The following is an 8,982-nucleotide window of genomic DNA, read 5'->3' as shown; positions in this document are numbered from 1 at the left end:
CTTGACTGTAGAATAGTGTGTAAAGCAAAGCACAATACATTGCTATGTGTAGAAGCAAAGATATACGCGATTTCACAATGTGTTCCTAGAACAGCTGTGAGCAACTTTTTTACACAATGTTAACAACACATTTGAAGCTCAATATTTCATGGGCTGAAGCGGGGAAGATAGAAAACGTGTGCCCTGTAAAGGCGAAGTCTGTGGCATTAACAGGAAGGGAGAAAAAGTACTTTCTACCCATTTTTAGGTTCAGCGGTAAAATGGCAAGTTTCTATGGAACTGCATCTCGTCTTGTGACTGTGGTTTTCCCGGTCACACAAAAATGCTGAAATTCGACTTATACAGTGTTTTTGCTTATTAAACTTGATGAATTCTCATCTCTTGACTGTAGAATAGTGTGTAAAGCAAAGCACAATACATTGCTATGTGTAGAAGCAAAGATATACGCGATTTCACAATGTGTTCCTAGAACAGCTGTGAGCAACTTTTTTACACCACGTTAACAACACATTTGAAGCTCAATATTTCATGGGCTGAAGCGGGGAAGATAGAAAACGTGTGCCCTGTAAAGGCGAAGTCTGTGGCATTAACAGGAAGGGAGAAAAAGTACTTTCTACCCATTTTTAGGTTCAGCGGTAAAATGGCAAGTTTCTATGGAACTGCATCTCGGCTTGTGACTGTGGTTTTCCCGGTCACACAAAAATGCTGAAATTCGACTTATACAGTGTTTTTGCTTATTAAACTTGATGAATTCTCATCTCTTGACTGTAGAATAGTGTGTAAAGCAAAGCACAATACATTGCTATTTGTAGAAGCAAAGATATATGCGATTTCACAATGTGTTCCTAGAACAGCTGTGAGCAACTTTTTTACACCACGTTAACAACACATTTGAAGCTCAATATTTCATGGGCTGAAGCGGGGAAGATAGAAAACGTGTGCCCTGTAAAGGCGAAGTCTGTGGCATTAACAGGAAGGGAGAAAAAGTACTTTCTACCCATTTTTAGGTTCAGCGGTAAAATGGCAAGTTTCTATGGAACTGCATCTCGGCTTGTGACTGTGGTTTTCCCGGTCACACAAAAATGCTGAAATTCGACTTATACAGTGTTTTTGCTTATTAAACTTGATGAATTCTCTCCTCTTGACTGTAGAATAGTGTGTAAAGCAAAGCACAATACATTCCTATGTGTAGAAGCAAAGATATACGCGATTTCACAATGTGTTCCTAGAACAGCTGTGAGCAACTTTTTTACACAAAGTTAACAACACATTTGAAGCTCAATATTTCATGGGCTGAAGCGGGGAAGATAGAAAACGTGTGCCCTGTAAAGGCGAAGTCTGTGGCATTAACAGGAAGGGAGAAAAAGTACTTTCTACCCATTTTTAGGTTCAGCGGTAAAATGGCAAGTTTCTATGGAACTGCATCTCGGCTTGTGACTGTGGTTTTCCCGGTCACACAAAAATGCTGAAATTCGACTTATACAGTGTTTTTGCTTATTAAACTTGATGAATTCTCTCCTCTTGACTGTAGAATAGTGTGTAAAGCAAAGCACAATACATTCCTATGTGTTGAAGCAAAGATATACGCGATTTCACAATGTGTTCCTAGAACAGCTGTGAGCAACTTTTTTACACAATGTTAACAACACATTTGAAGCTCAATATTTCATGGGCTGAAGCGGGGAAGATAGAAAACGTGTGCCCTGTAAAGGCGAAGTCTGTGGCATTAACAGGAAGGGAGAAAAAGTACTTTCTACCCATTTTTAGGTTCAGCGGTAAAATGGCAAGTTTCTATGGAACTGCATCTCGGCTTGTGACTGTGGTTTTCCCGGTCACACAAAAATGCTGAAATTCGACTTATACAGTGTTTTTGCTTATTAAACTTGATGAATTCTCTCCTCTTTACTGTAGAATAGTGTGTAAAGCAAAGCACAATACATTGCTATGTGTAGAAGCAAAGATATACGCGATTTCACAATGTGTTCCTAGAACAGCTGTGAGCAACTTTTTTACACAATGTTAACAACACATTTGAAGCTCAATATTTCATGGGCTGAAGCGGGGAAGATAGAAAACGTGTGCCCTGTAAAGGCGAAGTCTGTGGCATTAACAGGAAGGGAGAAAAAGTACTTTCTACCCATTTTTAGGTTCAGCGGTAAAATGGCAAGTTTCTATGGAACTGCATCTCGGCTTGTGACTGTGGTTTTCCCGGTCACACAAAAATGCTGAAATTCGACTTACAGTATACAGTGTTTTTGCTTATTAAACTTGATGAATTCTCTCCTCTTGACTGTAGAATAGTGTGTAAAGCAAAGCACAATACATTGCTATGTGTAGAAGCAAAGATATACGCGATTTCACAATGTGTTCCTAGAACAGCTGTGAGCAACTTTTTTACACCACGTTAACAACACATTTGAAGCTCAATATTTCATGGGCTGAAGCGGGGAAGATAGAAAACGTGTGCCCTGTAAAGGCGAAGTCTGTGGCATTAACAGGAAGGGAGAAAAAGTACTTTCTACCCATTTTTAGGTTCAGCGGTAAAATGGCAAGTTTCTATGGAACTGCATCTCGTCTTGTGACTGTGGTTTTCCCGGTCACACAAAAATGCTGAAATTCGACTTATACAGTGTTTTTGCTTATTAAACTTGATGAATTCTCATCTCTTGACTGTAGAATAGTGTGTAAAGCAAAGCACAATACATTGCTATGTGTAGAAGCAAAGATATACGCGATTTCACAATGTGTTCCTAGAACAGCTGTGAGCAACTTTTTTACACAAAGTTAACAACACATTTGAAGCTCAATATTTCATGGGCTGAAGCGGGGAAGATAGAAAACGTGTGCCCTGTAAAGGCGAAGTCTGTGGCATTAACAAGAAGGGAGAAAAAGTACTTTCTACCCATTTTTAGGTTCAGCGGTAAAATGGCAAGTTTCTATGGAACTGCATCTCGGCTTGTGACTGTGGTTTTCCCGGTCACACAAAAATGCTGAAATTCGACTTATACAGTGTTTTTGCTTATTAAACTTGATGAATTCTCATCTCTTGACTGTAGAATAGTGTGTAAAGCAAAGCACAATACACTGCTATTTGTAGAAGCAAAGATATATGCGATTTCACAATGTGTTCCTAGAACAGCTGTGAGCAACTTTTTTACACCACGTTAACAACACATTTGAAGCTCAATATTTCATGGGCTGAAGCGGGGAAGATAGAAAACGTGTGCCCTGTAAAGGCGAAGTCTGTGACATTAACAGGAAGGGAGAAAAAGTACTTTCTACCCATTTTTAGGTTCAGCGGTAAAATGGCAAGTTTCTATGGAACTGCATCTCGGCTTGTGACTGTGGTTTTCCCGGTCACACAAAAATGCTGAAATTCGACTTATACAGTGTTTTTGCTTATTAAACTTGATGAATTCTCTCCTCTTGACTGTAGAATACTGTGTAAAGCAAAGCACAATACATTGCTATGTGTAGAAGCAAAGATATACGCGATTTCACAATGTGTTCCTAGAACAGCTGTGAGCAACTTTTTTACACAATGTTAACAACACATTTGAAGCTCAATATTTCATGGGCTGAAGCGGGGAAGATAGAAAACGTGTGCCCTGTAAAGGCGAAGTCTGTGGCATTAACAGGAAGGGAGAAAAAGTACTTTCTACCCATTTTTAGGTTCAGCGGTAAAATGGCAAGTTTCTATGGAACTGCATCTCGTCTTGTGACTGTGGTTTTCCCGGTCACACAAAAATGCTGAAATTCGACTTATACAGTGTTTTTGCTTATTAAACTTGATGAATTCTCATCTCTTGACTGTAGAATAGTGTGTAAAGCAAAGCACAATACATTGCTATGTGTAGAAGCAAAGATATACGCGATTTCACAATGTGTTCCTAGAACAGCTGTGAGCAACTTTTTTACACAAAGTTAACAACACATTTGAAGCTCAATATTTCATGGGCTGAAGCGGGGAAGATAGAAAACGTGTGCCCTGTAAAGGCGAAGTCTGTGGCATTAACAAGAAGGGAGAAAAAGTACTTTCTACCCATTTTTAGGTTCAGCGGTAAAATGGCAAGTTTCTATGGAACTGCATCTCGGCTTGTGACTGTGGTTTTCCCGGTCACACAAAAATGCTGAAATTCGACTTATACAGTGTTTTTGCTTATTAAACTTGATGAATTCTCATCTCTTGACTGTAGAATAGTGTGTAAAGCAAAGCACAATACACTGCTATTTGTAGAAGCAAAGATATATGCGATTTCACAATGTGTTCCTAGAACAGCTGTGAGCAACTTTTTTACACCACGTTAACAACACATTTGAAGCTCAATATTTCATGGGCTGAAGCGGGGAAGATAGAAAACGTGTGCCCTGTAAAGGCGAAGTCTGTGACATTAACAGGAAGGGAGAAAAAGTACTTTCTACCCATTTTTAGGTTCAGCGGTAAAATGGCAAGTTTCTATGGAACTGCATCTCGGCTTGTGACTGTGGTTTTCCCGGTCACACAAAAATGCTGAAATTCGACTTATACAGTGTTTTTGCTTATTAAACTTGATGAATTCTCTCCTCTTGACTGTAGAATACTGTGTAAAGCAAAGCACAATACATTGCTATGTGTAGAAGCAAAGATATACGCGATTTCACAATGTGTTCCTAGAACAGCTGTGAGCAACTTTTTTACACAATGTTAACAACACATTTGAAGCTCAATATTTCATGGGCTGAAGCGGGGAAGATAGAAAACGTGTGCCCTGTAAAGGCGAAGTCTGTGGCATTAACAGGAAGGGAGAAAAAGTACTTTCTACCCATTTTTAGGTTCAGCGGTAAAATGGCAAGTTTCTATGGAACTGCATCTCGGCTTGTGACTGTGTTTTTCCCGGTCACACAAAAATGCTGAAATTCGACTTATACAGTGTTTTTGCTTATTAAACTTGATGAATTCTCTCCTCTTGACTGTAGAATAGTGTGTAAAGCAAAGCACAATACATTGCTATGTGTAGAAGCAAAGATATACGCGATTTCACAATGTGTTCCTAGAACAGCTGTGAGCAACTTTTTTACACCACGTTAACAACACATTTGAAGCTCAATATTTCATGGGCTGAAGCGGGGAAGATAGAAAACGTGTGCCCTGTAAAGGCGAAGTCTGTGGCATTAACAGGAAGGGAGAAAAAGTACTTTCTACCCATTTTTAGGTTCAGCGGTAAAATGGCAAGTTTCTATGGAACTGCATCTCGGCTTGTGACTGTGGTTTTCCCGGTCACACAAAAATGCTGAAATTCGACTTATACAGTGTTTTTGCTTATTAAACTTGATGAATTCTCTCCTCTTGACTGTAGAATAGTGTGTAAAGCAAAGCACAATACATTCCTATGTGTAGAAGAAAAGATATACGCGATTTCACAATGTGTTCCTAGAACAGCTGTGAGCAACTTTTTTACACAAAGTTAACAACACATTTGAAGCTCAATATTTCATGGGCTGAAGCGGGGAAGATAGAAAACGTGTGCCCTGTAAAGGCGAAGTCTGTGGCATTAACAGGAAGGGAGAAAAAGTACTTTCTACCCATTTTTAGGTTCAGCGGTAAAATGGCAAGTTTCTATGGAACTGCATCTCGTCTTGTGACTGTGGTTTTCCCGGTCACACAAAAATGCTGAAATTCGACTTATACAGTGTTTTTGCTTATTAAACTTGATGAATTCTCTCCTCTTGACTGTAGAATAGTGTGTAAAGCAAAGCACAATACATTCCTATGTGTTGAAGCAAAGATATACGCGATTTCACAATGTGTTCCTAGAACAGCTGTGAGCAACTTTTTTACACAAAGTTAACAACACATTTGAAGCTCAATATTTCATGGGCTGAAGCGGGGAAGATAGAAAACGTGTGCCCTGTAAAGGCGAAGTCTGTGGCATTAACAGGAAGGGAGAAAAAGTACTTTCTACCCATTTTTAGGTTCAGCGGTAAAATGGCAAGTTTCTATGGAACTGCATCTCGGCTTGTGACTGTGGTTTTCCCGGTCACACAAAAATGCTGAAATTCGACTTATACAGTGTTTTTGCTTATTAAACTTGATGAATTCTCATATCTTGACTGTAGAATACTGTGTAAAGCAAAGCACAATACATTGCTATGTGTAGAAGCAAAGATATACGCGATTTCACAATGTGTTCCTAGAACAGCTGTGAGCAACTTTTTTACACAATGTTAACAACACATTTGAAGCTCAATATTTCATGGGCTGAAGCGGGGAAGATAGAAAACGTGTGCCCTGTAAAGGCGAAGTCTGTGGCATTAACAGGAAGGGAGAAAAAGTACTTTCTACCCATTTTTAGGTTCAGCGGTAAAATGGCAAGTTTCTATGGAACTGCATCTCGGCTTGTGACTGTGTTTTTCCCGGTCACACAAAAATGCTGAAATTCGACTTATACAGTGTTTTTGCTTATTAAACTTGATGAATTCTCTCCTCTTGACTGTAGAATAGTGTGTAAAGCAAAGCACAATACATTGCTATGTGTAGAAGCAAAGATATACGCGATTTCACAATGTGTTCCTAGAACAGCTGTGAGCAACTTTTTTACACCACGTTAACAACACATTTGAAGCTCAATATTTCATGGGCTGAAGCGGGGAAGATAGAAAACGTGTGCCCTGTAAAGGCGAAGTCTGTGGCATTAACAGGAAGGGAGAAAAAGTACTTTCTACCCATTTTTAGGTTCAGCGGTAAAATGGCAAGTTTCTATGGAACTGCATCTCGGCTTGTGACTGTGTTTTTCCCGGTCACACAAAAATGCTGAAATTCGACTTATACAGTGTTTTTGCTTATTAAACTTGATGAATTCTCTCCTCTTGACTGTAGAATAGTGTGTAAAGCAAAGCACAATACATTCCTATGTGTAGAAGAAAAGATATACGCGATTTCACAATGTGTTCCTAGAACAGCTGTGAGCAACTTTTTTACACAAAGTTAACAACACATTTGAAGCTCAATATTTCATGGGCTGAAGCGGGGAAGATAGAAAACGTGTGCCCTGTAAAGGCGAAGTCTGTGGCATTAACAGGAAGGGAGAAAAAGTACTTTCTACCCATTTTTAGGTTCAGCGGTAAAATGGCAAGTTTCTATGGAACTGCATCTCGGCTTGTGACTGTGGTTTTCCCGGTCACACAAAAATGCTGAAATTCGACTTATACAGTGTTTTTGCTTATTAAACTTGATGAATTCTCATCTCTTGACTGTAGAATAGTGTGTAAAGCAAAGCACAATACACTGCTATTTGTAGAAGCAAAGATATATGCGATTTCACAATGTGTTCCTAGAACAGCTGTGAGCAACTTTTTTACACCACGTTAACAACACATTTGAAGCTCAATATTTCATGGGCTGAAGCGGGGAAGATAGAAAACGTGTGCCCTGTAAAGGCGAAGTCTGTGACATTAACAGGAAGGGAGAAAAAGTACTTTCTACCCATTTTTAGGTTCAGCGGTAAAATGGCAAGTTTCTATGGAACTGCATCTCGGCTTGTGACTGTGGTTTTCCCGGTCACACAAAAATGCTGAAATTCGACTTATACAGTGTTTTTGCTTATTAAACTTGATGAATTCTCTCCTCTTGACTGTAGAATAGTGTGTAAAGCAAAGCACAATACATTGCTATGTGTAGAAGCAAAGATATACGCGATTTCACAATGTGTTCCTAGAACAGCTGTGAGCAACTTTTTTACACCACGTTAACAACACATTTGAAGCTCAATATTTCATGGGCTGAAGCGGGGAAGATAGAAAACGTGTGCCCTGTAAAGGCGAAGTCTGTGGCATTAACAGGAAGGGAGAAAAAGTACTTTCTACCCATTTTTAGGTTCAGCGGTAAAATGGCAAGTTTCTATGGAACTGCATCTCGGCTTGTGACTGTGGTTTTCCCGGTCACACAAAAATGCTGAAATTCGACTTATACAGTGTTTTTGCTTATTAAACTTGATGAATTCTCTCCTCTTGACTGTAGAATAGTGTGTAAAGCAAAGCACAATACATTCCTATGTGTAGAAGAAAAGATATACGCGATTTCACAATGTGTTCCTAGAACAGCTGTGAGCAACTTTTTTACACAAAGTTAACAACACATTTGAAGCTCAATATTTCATGGGCTGAAGCGGGGAAGATAGAAAACGTGTGCCCTGTAAAGGCGAAGTCTGTGGCATTAACAGGAAGGGAGAAAAAGTACTTTCTACCCATTTTTAGGTTCAGCGGTAAAATGGCAAGTTTCTATGGAACTGCATCTCGTCTTGTGACTGTGGTTTTCCCGGTCACACAAAAATGCTGAAATTCGACTTATACAGTGTTTTTGCTTATTAAACTTGATGAATTCTCTCCTCTTGACTGTAGAATAGTGTGTAAAGCAAAGCACAATACATTCCTATGTGTTGAAGCAAAGATATATGCGATTTCACAATGTGTTCCTAGAACAGCTGTGAGCAACTTTTTTACACAAAGTTAACAACACATTTGAAGCTCAATATTTCATGGGCTGAAGCGGGGAAGATAGAAAACGTGTGCCCTGTAAAGGCGAAGTCTGTGGCATTAACAGGAAGGGAGAAAAAGTACTTTCTACCCATTTTTAGGTTCAGCGGTAAAATGGCAAGTTTCTATGGAACTGCATCTCGGCTTGTGACTGTGGTTTTCCCGGTCACACAAAAATGCTGAAATTCGACTTATACAGTGTTTTTGCTTATTAAACTTGATGAATTCTCTCCTCTTGACTGTAGAATAGTGTGTAAAGCAAAGCACAATACATTCCTATGTGTTGAAGCAAAGATATACGCGATTTCACAATGTGTTCCTAGAACAGCTGTGAGCAACTTTTTTACACAATGTTAACAACACATTTGAAGCTCAATATTTCATGGGCTGAAGCGGGGAAGATAGAAAACGTGTGCCCTGTAAAGGCGAAGTCTGTGGCATTAACAGGAAGGGAGAAAAAGTACTTTCTAC

This window comes from Ascaphus truei, unplaced genomic scaffold (assembly GCF_040206685.1).
Source record: "Ascaphus truei isolate aAscTru1 unplaced genomic scaffold, aAscTru1.hap1 HAP1_SCAFFOLD_120, whole genome shotgun sequence".
NCBI lineage: Eukaryota > Metazoa > Chordata > Amphibia > Anura > Ascaphidae > Ascaphus > Ascaphus truei.
This window is presented reverse-complemented; position numbering follows the sequence as displayed.